This window comes from Coenobita brevimanus, chromosome 74 (assembly GCF_032717465.1).
Source record: "Coenobita brevimanus isolate Jiangsu-jjx chromosome 74, ASM3271746v2, whole genome shotgun sequence".
In the NCBI taxonomy this organism is placed as follows: Eukaryota; Metazoa; Arthropoda; class Malacostraca; order Decapoda; family Coenobitidae; genus Coenobita; species Coenobita brevimanus.
In genome coordinates, this window is record NC_137027.1 from 2,334,400 (window position 1) to 2,348,931 (window position 14,532).

At 45.3% G+C, this 14,532-nt stretch overlaps 1 non-coding gene across 1 annotated transcript; it reads left to right on the top strand.

Moving 5' to 3' along the window:
* The first annotated feature begins 14,212 nt into the window (after nucleotides 1-14,212).
* Nucleotides 14,213-14,331, top strand: LOC145407931 (5S ribosomal RNA). Its single transcript, XR_013898836.1, has one exon. It is a non-coding gene; the product is annotated as a 5S ribosomal RNA (ribosomal RNA).
* The last annotated feature ends 201 nt before the right edge of the window (nucleotides 14,332-14,532 follow it).

A 14,532-nucleotide genomic window follows, 5' to 3' on the forward strand; every position in this document is an offset into this window, starting at 1 on the left:
GGGAGGGAGAAAGAGGGAAAGAGGAAGGAAGACACACATGACGGAGTGAAGGATGGAAAGGGAGAGGGAGAGAGAAGGAGAAAGGGAGAGGGTGGGAAGAAGGAAGGGAGAGGATGGGAATGAGGAAGGGAGAGGGAGGGAAGCAGGAAGGGAGAGGGAGGAAAGTAGGAAGGAAGAGGGAGGGAAGAAGGAAGACACACATGACGAAAGGAGGAAGGGAAAACGAAACGGAGAGAGAGAGAGGGACGAAAGGAGGGAGGAAGAAAGGGGGAGGATAGATGTAGGAAGGGAAAAGGAGAGAGAATGTGGAACAGAAGTAAGGAAAGACAGATGACAGAAAGACAGGAGGGAGGTAGGAAGGAAGACAGTGGTTGACAGAAAGGGAGAGGGAGAGAAATGGGAAGGACTGAGAGAAAGACAGCTGAAGAAAAAGGAAAATGGAAGTAGGAGGAAGAGACACACAGAGGGAAAAGGAAATGTGAAGAGGAAGGGAGATATGTAGAAGGAGGGAGAGAGAAAGACATGTGAGATAAAGGGAGAAGAGAACAGACAACGGAAAGAGAGGAGAGAGGCAGGGAGGAACGAGGAGGGAGAGAAGGCAGGAGAGAGGGAGGGTGAAATAGAGGGAAGAGGTGAGACAGAATTTTCCAGATTACAGAGAAACGACGAGAATGGTGAAAATAAATGTGATTAGAGAGAATGATAGATACATAGGCAGATAGATACACAGATTGATAGACAGATAAATAGACAAACAGATAGACTAACAGGCAGACGGACGAAAGACAGATAGATAGTTAGGCAGACAGAAAGACAGACAGACAGAGACAGAAAGGGGCAAAGAGACATATTAATAGATATACACAGAAAGAGGGAGTGAGAAGGAGGGCGGAGAAGGAAAAGGTATGTAGGGAGAGAGAGAGAGAGAGAGAGAGAGAGAGAGAGAGAGAGAGAGAGAGAGTTACACAGATACACAGACCACACTAATCTTAAGGTCCTGGGGGGGGGGTTATTGTTGATAGGCAGATTTATTCTCTAATTACAGAAGTTGGAGAGAGAGAGAGAGAGAGAGAGAGAGAGAGAGAGAGAGAGAGAGAGAGAGAGAGAGTATGGAACAGTAGACGAATGAGAGGGAAGGGGGAGGGAGAGAAGTGAGGAGAGGAGAAATGAGTGGGAAAGTAAGTGGAGAGGAAATGAAGTGAGGAGGATGGGGAGGATATGAAGTGAGGAGGATGGGGAGAAAGAGAAGTTACGATGATGGGGAGGAAATGAAGTGAGGAGGACAGGCAGAAAATGAAGTGAGGAGGATAGGGAGAAAGTGAAGTGAGGTGGATGGGGAGGAAATGAAGGGAGGAGGATGGTGAGGAAATGAAGAGAGGAGGATGGAGAGGAAATGAAGTGAGGAGGATGGGGAGGAAATGAAGGAAGGAGGATGGGAAGGAAATGAAGTGAGGAGGATGGGGAGGAAATGAAGGAAGGAGGATGGGGAGGAAATGAAGTGAGGAGGGTAGGGAGGAAATGAAGTGAGGAGGATGGGGAGGGAATGAAGAGAAAGAAGGAAGTGTACTAAGGGAAGAGGGGAAAGAGCTGGAGATTGGGAAAAGGTGAGAGAGAGAGAGAGAGAGGAAGAAGGGGAGGGAGATGAGTGGGGTGAATGAGTGGGTGGAGGAAATGAGAGGGATATCAAGTGAATGGAAAGTAAGTAGAGGAGGAAAGGAAGAGAATGAGGAAGGGTGAGAGAAGAAGAGAGAGACTGAGTAAGAGAAAGAGAGAGAGAACGAAGAAGAATGAGAATGAAGAACACTGAGAGGAGAGAGAGAATGAAGAAGTATGAGAGAAGGAGAGAGAGGAGGAGGAAGAATGAGAGAAGGCGAAAGACAGGGAGTTGAGGGAGAGGTGATGGACAGAGTACGGTACGTGAAGAGACTGAGGGAGGGAGGAAAGATTGGAGAGGGAGGGAGAGATGGGTGGAGGGGGATTGGAGTGTGGATGTCTGAGAGAGGAGTGAGTGGGTGAGTGAGTGAGTGAGAGGGGTAACAAATTTATGAGTGGGTGGGGCTGAGAGGTAAGTGCGTGCGTGCGTGCGTGCGTGCGTGCGTGCGTGAGTGAGTGAGTGAGTGAGTGCGTGAATAAGTGGGGTAATCAACAACTGAGTGGGGAGGAGCTGAGTAGTGAGTGGGGTGAGTGTGAGTGTGTGTTAGGGTGGCCAGTAACCCAATAAAACACTTCCACTGTCTCTCTCACACACCCTACCGATTCTTTTGTTCACTCACCACCCCACCCCACCCAACCCAACCCCTCTCTCTCTCTCTCTCTCTCTCTCTCTCTCTATCTCTCTGCATGGATGGATAGACAGATAAACAGGAAGATAGAACGACGGATTGATATACATACAGATATCGATATAGACAGATTTACAGTAGTTATAGATTATAGATATATGTTAGTATACCTATCTGACTGTCCGTCTACCTATCTATTAATCTATCTATCTACTTAGCCATCTGTCTCTATCAATCTGTCTAATCTACCTTTCTGTCTGTCTGCCTGCCTGTCTCTATATCTTTCCATCTATCCATGAATCTCTATCTCTTTCTATTTACTTCTGTTTATCTCTGTCTCTATTTATCTAACTATATCCACCGGTTTGCTCATCTTTGTTGCTGCGTCTACAGCCATAATTATCACATCTATCTGTCTATCTATCTATCTATCTATCCTATCATTCCTTTTAGTCATTCTTTCATTCCCTTCTTCTCTAACACTCACTCACTCACTCATTCCCTCACTCACTCACTCATTCACTCACTCACTCACTCATTCACTCACTTACTCACTCATTCATTCACTCACTCACTCACTCACTCACTCACTCATTCACTCACTCACTCACTACGTCCCTCCCTGCTGTTACTTCTCTCTCTCTCTCTCTCCTCCTTCCTTTCTCCCTCCCTCTGATCCATTGACATTTCTCCCCCCTCTCTCTCCCTCCCTCGCCCTCTCCCATCCCTCCCTCTCCCTTCCTTCCCTCCATCTCCCTCTCCCCTCCCTCCCTCCCTCACCCTCCCTTCTCACTCTCTCTCCTTCTCCCTCCCCTCTCTGTCAATCCTTCCCTCCAATCCATAGACATTTTTTCTTCTTCTTTCCTCTCTCCCCTTCAGTCTCTCTCTCCCTCCTTCTGTCTTCCCTTTCCTTGTCACTCTCTCCCTCCCAGCTTCCCTCCCTTCTCCCAATCACTCCCTCCCTTTTCCTTCCTCCCTTCCTCAACTCCACTTGTTAAAATCCATCTCTCTCTCTCTCTCTCTCTCTCTCTCTCATTTTTCCTACCCTATCACTGACCTCACCCTAAGTTTCTACACATCATTTCTAACTTCCCCTCACACTACCTCATTCTTCTCCCCTCTTCTCTCACCCTCCTAGTCTCATCTCCCCCTCACGCTCCCTTCCTCTTCATTCTCTTACTCTCCCTATGCTCATTTTCCAGTCTCACTCTCCACACCTTAGTCTTCCTTCCATCACTGGAGAGTCTTCCTTCCATCACTGGAGAGTCTTCCTTCCATCACTCTCCTTTCCACTCCAATCCTCCTGCCTCACTCCCCTCTTCCTCTCCCCTCCCTTCTCTCCCCTCCTCCTCTCCCCTACTTAACCTTCTTCTTCCTCTCCCCGTCCCTTCATCCCCTCTTCCTCTCCCCACCCCTCACTCTCGTCTTCGTCTCCCTTCCCGTGACTCACTTTCCTCTCCAATCTCTCCCATCACCTCTCCTCCTCCTCCTTCCCTCCTCTCCCTTCGCCTCTCTTCCTCCCTTCCCCCTCCCTCCCTCCCCTCCCCTCCCCTCCCCCCAGCGCCCTTAAGCCGTCATTAGAGAGGGCAACATCAATGAGACGCGTCGATACACCTGCACCAACCACCTCATTAGCGTACATTACACCTGGCACACACACCATCTAGCTACCTGTAGCTCTCTCTCTCTCTCTCTCTCTCTCTCTCTCTCTCTCTCTCTCTCTCTCTCTCTCTCTCAGATTTTTGGCTTTGTATCGTTTTATTGACATGTGCAACTATACTGCAGTAAATCTTTCTATCAGTATTAACCTATTAGTGTCCAGGGTACTCCAAAGAAGACGGAACTGGGCTTTTCAAAAGTTAATGAAGGGGGGAACCCCGAAGTACGGACCTACGTGTCTTGTGACTATGTGCCGATAGGCGGAGGGCGGTGCGCTAAGTACCCTTCCATTAAAATCCCCCACAAAGGAACCCGAGGTACTAATGGGTTAAAATCAAACCACGTACAGAAGACCATAGTCCTGTGTACCCTATATGTTTTGACGATAAAGAGGCTCCATATCATTTTATTCAACTTTGAGAGAGAGAGAGAGAGAGAGAGAGAGAGAGAGAGAGAGAGAGAGAGAGAGAGAGAGAGATTCCGAAAGCCCTCAAAAGCTATCCATTCTAAGGGAAACTAAAGAGAGAATAAAATAAAATAACAGGGGCCATTCGCTTCGGAGCACCTGAACCTACTGTATTGTGTATAAAGGAGAGGTCACAGCTAGAGGAAACACACACTGGCGAGACATGAAAAATATTCCTATTTCCATTTGTCTCCGGCTATAGCTTCTCTTTCTCGTAATTATTACAAGTATATTTCTTCGTATATGTTATCACCGCAGATAATACAAATATAATTTCATCAGCATCTTCAATATTTTCTGAGATATTGTAGTTTGTGAGAGAGATGTAGTATTTGCAATCAATAACTTACAATCACATGGTTCAGGAAACGAAAAAAAATCTCCGTGAGTTTTAAAGACTGAAAGGTAAAAGCTAACAAAGCCTTTCTTAAACTATCAAAAAAATAAATAAATAAATAAATAAATAAAACTTGAAGCCCGAAAACGTGATTCCTAGATTTAAAAAGAGTAATAAATCAGAGGCAAGTAATTTCCAGCCATTCATCTTATAATTCAGGGAGTATATGTTGCTGGATAATCAGTTTCAGCGACAAGGTGGTTAACACTCTCCCGTATCTCATTCTCAACTGAACAAAATCATCTGATCTTAGTTGAAGAAAATAGAGTTGTCGCCATCATGAGAGGGTTAATGAAGACAATATTAACTATCTCTAACTACCGTGACTCACTTTTAGACTGAATTAAATCGTTTGGCTCAGCTGGAAATGAACGCTAAGGAAGAAATGGCCAAGAGAGTACTAAAAGAAAAGAATATAATTTTATTATAAAAATATGGAATATGTATTCAAAGTATCAGCTTCAAAATTATCGCCTATATGTAAGCAAAGTGTGTGTGTGTGGGTGTGTGTGTGTGTGTGTGTGTGTGTGTGTGTGTGTGTGTGTGTGTGTGTGTGTGTATATGTGTGTGTGTGTTTACGACACTTCTTAAACACAACATGACGACGTAATCTGTGGACATAATCTACCTCTAAATTCTAAAGTGTTGACATAATCTACCTCTAAATTCTAAAGTGTGGACATAATCTACTGTACCTCTAAATTCTAAAGTGTGGACATAATCTACTGTACCTCTAAATTCTAAAGTGTGGACATAATCTACCTCGAGTTTCTTCATAAAGTGTTTAATTAATTTCTCGATCAAAGACTCCTCGAGAAACTTAAGACACATGAAATCAGTGGCAATATGCTCCTCTTTCTCCTCTATTTTTATTCCTATTCTTATTCTGTTTCTTCTTCTTCTTCTCCTCCTCCCCCTCCTCCTCCTCTTCCTTTCTCTCTCTTCCCCCTTCCTTCTCCTCCCCCTTCCCCCTCACCTGGCTTCCGGCACAGGTGTGAGGGTGACTAATGGAGAGAGGGAGACAAGGAGAAGGTAGGGAAGGGAGAGAAGGAATGAAAAGAGAGAAGGAAGGAAGGAAGAAAGGAGAAGAGGAAAAGAATGAGAAGACAGAGACGGAGGGAAGGAAGGAGGAAAAGAACGAGGGAGGGAAAGATGAGGGAAAGATAAAGATATATATGGATGACCAGAACGAGGAGAAAAAGAACATGAGAGTGAAGAGAAAATGGAGAAAATAATGGAAGGAAGAAAGGATGAAAATAAAAGAACGAAGGAAGAAAAGAAAGGAACGAAGGAAGAAAGAGAAAGAAGGAGGAAAGGAGCAAAGGAGAGGAAGGAAGGGAAAAAAAGGATGTTGAAAGAGAAGGAATGGACTGAAAGCATGACAAGAGAAAGGAATATGAGACAGAAAGGAGAGAAATTACTGAGGGCAGGAGGGAAAACGGGGTAAAACAATGGTAGAGAGAGAGAGAGAGAGAGAGAGAGAGAGAGAGAGAGAGAGAGAGAGAACTTGGAAAGTGGAAAGAAACGGGGTCATCCTCTCTCTCTCTCTCTCTCTCTCTCTCTCTCTCTCTCTCTCTCTCTCATTTCCTTGCCATTCTTGTCACCATCCCTTCCCTTCTCTTTTTTTCACCTTATCCCCCTTCATCATCCTTGCCTCTCACCTCTCCTCCTCCTTTTCTTTCATCTTTTACCTGTTCCTGTCTTCTCTCCTATCTCCACTCTTTTCCTCTCTTTTTTTTTCCGTCAGTTCTCTTCCTGTGTCTTCTCTTTTTCCTTTCACCACTCCCTACTCTCTTCCTTTTATTTCTCTTCCCTTTTCCCTCTCTTTCTTTCCCTCTCTCTCCACCTCCCTATGTTTCTCCTCTCCCTTGCTCTTCCTCTCCCCTCTCAGTTCTTCCCCTTCCCTCTCCTCTTTTCTTCTCCCCTCCTCTCTCTTCCCCTCTCCCCTTCGCCCCACTTCTTGCTTTCCTATCTTGTTCCCTATTCTCCCCTATCCTCCTTTCTCTTCCCCTTCTCCTTCCTCCCCACATGTCTCCATTCCTCCCTTCTTCCCTTTTGTCTCCTCTCCCTTCTCCTCTCATTTTTCTCTTCCTACATCATTCCCTTCCCCCCCCTCGTCCCTACTCCCCTATCCCTCCCCTCTCCTTCATCTCCTCTCCTTTATCCTCCTCCTCCTCCTTTCCTCTCTTCTCACTTTCCCCTAGTCTCTTATTTCCTCTCCTCTCTTTTCTCTTTCTCTCTCCCTTAATATACGTTTCCCTCCCCTCCTCTCTCCCCTCCTCCTCATCTCCATCTTCCTTCCTTCCTCTTCCCTCTCCCCTCTTCTCCTCTTTCCTCCCCTCTCTCTCGCACCTGCGCCTGTCCACATCTAAGGACATAAAAGAACCTGAAGTTGAGACACTGGCTTACTGAGAGAGAGAGAGAGAGAGAGAGAGAGAACGTGGGTTGGTGATAAGAGAGAGGGATGGAGAAGGCGTAATAAAAACTGCAAGAGAAGCCGCGTAAAGAATTTAATAAAGAAAGGTGTGTATGTGTGTGTGTGTGTGTGTGTGTGTGTGTGTGTGTGTGTGTGTGTGTGTGTGTGTGTGTGTGTGTGTGTGTGTGTGTGTGTGTGTGTGTGTGTGTGTGTGTGTGTGTGTGTGTGTGTGTGTGTGTGTGTGTGTGTGTGTGTGTGTGTGTGCGTGTGTGTGTGTGTGTGTGTGTGTGTGTGTGTGTGTTGGTAGTTCAGGTACTAAAAAACGAGATGTCTTTCAAAGCTAGATTAATTAGTCAGGTGATACCAGAAAATAATAAATAAAAACCTCATGTATAAAGGTAATTCATTTTAACCCCTACACTATGAGAGTCCACATCAGAGGTAATTAAATCGTCTGGTGGAAGCAAACACATCAGGTACTTCAACGCAAGGGAGGCTAAGGAAAAGAGATTACAGAGGAAAGGAACACAGGTGGAAAAGGAATGAAAGGAGACATGACGTAGGTAAGAGGAGCACGAGATACGGAGGATAGACAAGAGAGGACGGGACTAGATGGAGAGCGGGGAGAAGAGGAAACTGCGAGTGGAAGGAAGGTGAAGGGATAGACGGAGAGGGGAAGTGGGAGGAAATAGGAGATGAGTTCAAGGGGGGAAGAGATACGGGAGGAGAAGGGAAAGGAAACAGAGATGGGAAGCGAGAGGAGATGAGAGGAGAGAAATGAGCGTATGGAAGGGCAGGGTAAAGGGGAGGACAGGAGAACAAAGGACAACAAAAAATTTTGAGAGTGAGCAGGGGAGACGAAAAGTGAGAAGAAAAGGGAGGAGAGATGAAGGGACATATGAGAGGGCAGAAACTGTACCATTAGGTGTCCGAGAAGAATACAGCTGAAAGTAACTATATTTGCCATACAACCGACTATGGACACAGATTAAAAAGCCCAGTCTGGTGATTAGGTAGTCGAGTCCACCTGCCAGGAGCCTACTGTCTGGGATTACCTGTGTCCCCACTAACCCCACACGTCACCACCTGGACTACACCACTAATACCATCTGTGAGGTAACGTGATAGGAAAGGGTGTCACATTCACTCCTGATGTGGTAATATTAGTGCCGGTGCTAAGACGACGTGTTGGCAGAGCTTAACAACTTTAGTCCCAGGAACTCAATAAAACAACGTGGTGGTGACAGTAGTAGTAATATTACGATACATACTAGCACTACGGTCATCGTCCAGATGAGATTCATGGTATTTGATTACCATCTCCTCAAAACTCCGACACACACACACACACACACACACACACACACACACACACACACCGTATGTGTGTGTGTGTGTGTAGATAGATAGAAAGATAGACAGACAGTGAGAGATTGACAAGGATAGATTAATAGGTGTGTGTGTGTGTGTGTGTGTGTGTGTGTGTGTGTGTGTGTGTGTGTGTGTGTGTGTGTGTGTGTAAAGGGAGTGGTAAGTACAGTGCCACAGGAAAGGAAAGTGGCTGGTGCTATGAAGGTCGTGATACGAAACAGAGGTCAAAGTGTGAGAGCTACAAGTGGAATATATTAATGAGAATTAGTACCCACTTCAACATATGGACGCGAGACTTTGATGTGGCATAAAAACGGAAAGTCTAGAGTTGAGGTAATGAAGAATTAGTTCTTGGGAAACGTGTATGGAGTGCCGAGGGTGAAAAGGATACGGGATAATGAGACTCGGGGAAGATGTGGAGTAAGGAAGTCCTCGCAGAGCGTGTACAGATGGTATGGTCATATGGAGAGAATGGGTATAAATTGGATGATGAAGAGGGTATATGTGAGTGAGCTTGAAGGTGGGAGCATGCGTGGTAGGCCATGAAAAAACCGGATAGATATGGTAAATGAGTGTGTGAGAAAGAGAGGTTAGGGGATGGACAAGGCTAGGGAAGTGACGAGGAATTTTTTTTGCTTCATAGTTTTCGAACTAATTCTATATGATAGCTAATTATTAAGCTACGTATAGAATGGTGAACCTACAAGCAAGAGCCAAAGCAGGACCAAGAATTCCTGGGGTTTGAATGGTAAATGAATGGGCGTATGATCCATCTCACGGGACATGCTGCTCGTTAGTTCTCTCACCATCATAGTTTTTCCTTTTCTTTGTTTCTAGGACCCTGCTGCACCCAAGCTTCTCTCTCTCTCTCTCTCTCTCTCTCTCTCTCTTTCTCTCACCTTTTTCTTATTTTCTACTCTCATTTCTCCCTTCTTCCTCCCCTCCCTTCCCTCCACCTCCATCCTCTCCTTGCCCTTCCCCTCCCCTGAGACCCACACAGACACCAACCCGTTCACTCGCCATGATTTTTATTTTTTTTTCAATTGTATGTGTCCTGCCCTCCACTCCTCATCTATACACTGTTCACTGCCATTCTAAACTGTTCACCCTTCTGCCAATATCTTTTATTTCCCACGTGTCCTATATACCTTCAGTTATTTAATTATTTTCTCCCTCTCTTTGCTGGGTTCGTCATCATCATCATCATCATTATCATCATCATCATCAACACCATCACCCAAACATCAATTACTTCTTTCAGTTTCTCGTTTTGATTTTCTCCTCCTCCTCCTCCTCCTCCTCCTCCTCCTCCTTCTTCTTCTTCTTCTTCTTCTTCTTCTCTTTCTTCTTCTTCTTCATATCATCATCATCTCTAACCCTTCATTCGCCCTTCTGCCACTATCTTTCATTTCCCCTGTGCCCTCTCTTCCTTGTGTTGTTCATTTTCTGTACTTCTCACCACTGTTTTCCTTCACTCCAATCCCGCTCTCACGTCCCCCACACAAACACACGCCTTTTCAATTTACCCGCCACTGATTGGGGGATTGGGCGCTGGCTCTGACGTCATTAGCCTCTTCCCAACGAGGACCCTTTTTTGCTCTATTCTTCCTATCATTAGACTATAATATTCAGCTGAGGTTAGTAGTGAAGAGGTTAAAATGAAGAATTAAATCGACATATTGACACTGGGTTGTATGTTAAGCTGCTTTACGAGATTTCGTAACACTCTCCTTACCAATTTATTCTGCATATTAAATCTCATTATCCTCTTGTATTTACTGATGAAAGCAATATCGATATAAAATGGATATAAATAAGTTGCAATAAAATGCTAAGGTGTAATGTGCAAAATAATTTTTAAGGAAACAGTGCTACAAAGTTTCCTGTGGTACCTACAATATGGACTACTCTTTACAGTGTGATGTATACTTACTTTAACTCAGCTTCAACCCTAGTCAAGTATACGAAGGTCTAAGCGCTGCCGAAATATCTGTATGTTCAAGGTAAATATAACTTCAGTATGTGGGTATTCTTCCAATGGAACCATTCACGCCACTGCGAATGTTACTTTCCACGGCAAGGCATCACGAACACGAAACTTCCCTAACGGAGTTTCACCGAACACCTTTCACTCACCTACACTTTTCAGCCTATACTCAAAAGAAGAGAAAATAACTGCAGCAGACCACCTGGCTCATACAAGGCAGCCCCAACAAGAATGTGGCTAAACTACTAGAATAAGACAAAAATAGCAACCGCCAGCAAAAACTGCCTCCTATGCAGATAGCATCACCATAACAACCACACCTCATATCCCAGACACAGCCTGCACATTGCAACAACACTACCTCAGCACACTTCAGGCATGGGTCGAGGACAATAGGCTGACGATCGTTCAGCGAAATCCACCACTACTATCATCAACAGCAGTCATGAGCACGGGTACATCCTTAACATCAATATTAACAGAGTAACTGCATCACAGTAACTCTCCACTAAGCTCCTTGGAGTGACATATGACACTGGATTCACCTCCAAGATCCTGACACTGGATTCACCTCCAAGATCCACATACAAGACATCAAGAGGCGATGCACCCCCAGACTCAACGCACTCACGACACTCACGAGGACATACTTTGGGTGTCGCTCTCTCTACTCTACAAACGATATTATCAGATATTTGAAGTTCTATGCATCCCCAGCATAGGTCCCCATTCTATTTAACATCCATAACACCCACGATAATACATTCAGACCATACAGAATAACGCTGTATTCATCACTAACGACTGTACCAAGGCCACCCCCATAGCTCACTTACACTCTGAAACATGTCCTCCCTATTATCGAGTATGTTGATATAAGAAGATAAGAAGTACACAGTTACACGCGGCAGCCTGTAGCAATATGCAACATCCCTGGCACTATATGACAGAGCCACACAACACAACCACACACATAAAACAATCACCGCACAAACATTACCAGACCCTCTTCAGCAACATCCCACCTCCAGACACTCTAATGCTAGTAATGACGAAACACCTACATACTCATTTCTCGCGTGGGGCAATACGACACCTCGAACAGAACACTGGATTACAAACCTTCCTCCTGACATCCGCCCATCAGTGGTATCCTTAAATAGAGCTAATCGAGTTCACCTAACTAGGCATAAATCAGAGCAACAACCAACCCTCCTCAGTTACCAGTTTATATATGGGTTGGGTGGAACCATGTGACCCACAGGTAGAACAGGTCCACACAACATAACCCACTTTATGCAGCACTATATACACAACACATGCCACGCTAAGACGTATACACATCAACGGTGTAGGGAACCTATGGGGCGACCCCATACGGGCAGTTCTTACTTGCAGTCGACGGGTTTGCTTGGCCAGGGACACCGAGTTCAAGCAACAACAACATCAACAACAACAACAACAACGGCGAAATCAAATTACATAAGTAACTCTTTAAGCATGATGGCGTCTTTATCACAAGTTTCTGGCAACCGCTATACGATCTTAATCAGTTTACGAGAAACATTTAAATAAAACAATCACATACAGCCATAATTACCTCATTCACTTTGCGGAACCAAAATTCACAAAATGAATTCAATACGCGGAAGAAAGATGAAACCAGGAACGACTTCAAGATGGTGCCGGGGTTAATAAGAACTGCATCTAACCATTGTGACGGGGATAATAAACACCATGATTATCTAACCCCCTCGAATTCGATAACTCTTCTCTTCGCCAAATTGATCGTCTGCGGCACCGAGATTGATAAAAAATAAAAAAATAAAAAAAAGGAACAGTACAAAGGGGATTAATTCATCAGTACGGAACCATTCACAAGTTCTCTCTCTCTCTCTCTCTCTCTCTCTCTCTCTGAATGTGTGTGTGTGTGTGTGTGTGTGTGTACCGCCCCTTCCCAATCTTCTCCCGTCTCTCCCTCCCTCTTTCCTTTCTTTCTTCCTCCCTCCTCTTCTTCGTCTTTCACTAACCCATTCCCTTCCCTCCCTCTTCCCTTCCCTCTTCCATCCTGTCCCTAACTCCATCTCCTCAACGTTTCACATCCTTTCCCCCCTTCCTACTCTTTTCCTTCATTTCCTTCCTCCCTCCCTCCCTTCCCCCTCCATTCCCCCCTCCCACTCTCTCTCTCTCTCTCTCTCACTCCGTTCCTATTTTTCGCTTCCCACCAGTTCTCACCCTCTTTCGCTCCCTCCTTCTCTCCCCTCCCTCCCTCCACCCATCTGGCTCCATCACTTTAATCCCAACCATTTGACATCAACCACGATCACCTCTCTCTCTCTCTCTCTCTCTCTCTCTCTGCTTTGGTATCCTATTCAGCTTCTGGTCGCCTAGTTAGAGCCATAAAGTCTGTGTGGTCTGTGTATCTTTTGTAACACTCTCTCTCTCTCTCTCTCTCTCTCTCTCTCTCTCTCTCTCTAAATCACGTCCCCCTATCTCCCTGACCCACGTGCCCGCTGATTGGTTGATTCTCTTGATGACGTGTTGATGGAGAGGTCACGTGACTCCTCTTTCAATCACCGCAACTGCTCCCCTCATTTCTCTCTCTCTCTCTCTCTCTCTCTCTCTCTCTCTCTCTCTCTCTCTCTCTCTACCTATCTATCTGTCTGTCTATCTGTTTATCTCTGAAAGGTCAGTTTTCAAGATTAACCCTTCACCAAGTAACTTTTTTCAGAAAAAAGCTGCCACCAGACTATTAAATTCAACCAAAAAAAGGACCTTTGTTGTTGTTGTTATTATTGTTGTTGTTTGGTCCCTGCCTCATATGGACGTAAACCCTGTAAACTGCAGGTGTAACGTGCCCTTCTCCCGTGGCCCACCATCCTCTTTCCGGGGTTTGGTGGGGTTAGTGATGGCCATCTAACTCCTCCATTTAGAAAAGTGTATGCTAGACTGAATACTACTGTCAAGGAATAGCAAAAATAAAATAACAATGGGGACAGTACCAAAAAATAAAATAACTCACCGAGAACCCAAGCTGTGGACACAAAGCACTGCCTGGTATGCCTCCGCCAAGCACTGCACGGACTCGCCATACAACCTCCATGACAGGGATCATTGCGGGTTAAAATCAGACTAAAGAGAAATTAAGTTGACCTTACATGACCATGACCTTTGACCCCTTGGCCTTTCTAACCCAATCAGCTCATCGTCCCTTCATACTGTGTCACTGACAAAAGTTTGGTCGAAATCCGTCGAGGGGTTCAGAGATATTGCGTACATAAGGATAAGGCAGAACCTCTATGACCTAGACCTTTAATCCCCCGATCATGCTGACCTAATGCGTTCATTATCTTCTCATACTGCATCATTGATCCGTCCGTGGATTCAGGAGATATCGCGCCTAGAAAAGTGTTACGGAAGCACGGACCAACGCACGCACGCACGGAAAGATCTATCACTTAACGTTTTTCATCATAGGTGGACGGGGGCATAATAATAATGGCGACAATAGCAAAACTAAAATAACAATGGCGACAATAGCAAAAATAAAATAATACTGGCGACGTCAAGCTGAGAGGTGTAGTTTTGCATGTGTATAGGGAGAGGGTGTAGGCAGGCTTTTCCAAACACATTTTTGAACGGCCATACCACGTTGAGTACACCGCTTCCCGTTCGATCAGCGAAGTTAAGCAACGTTGGGTCTGGTTAGTACTTGGATGGGTGACCGCCGGGGAACACCAGATGCTGTTGGCATCCCTACGTCAAGTGGGGTTGGTGGAGGATTAGTGCCCCTCCCTGTAAAACAATTAACTCTAAGCCCTTGGCCACCCTGTCTGGGATACATGGCGTCTGGCAATGAATGAATGAATGAATTTTTGATGCCCGGGTGTGTGACAGGGGACGGAGCAGCCCCCCTCAGACCAGCCAAGGTTTTTTTTAGGCTACGTCGTTGAA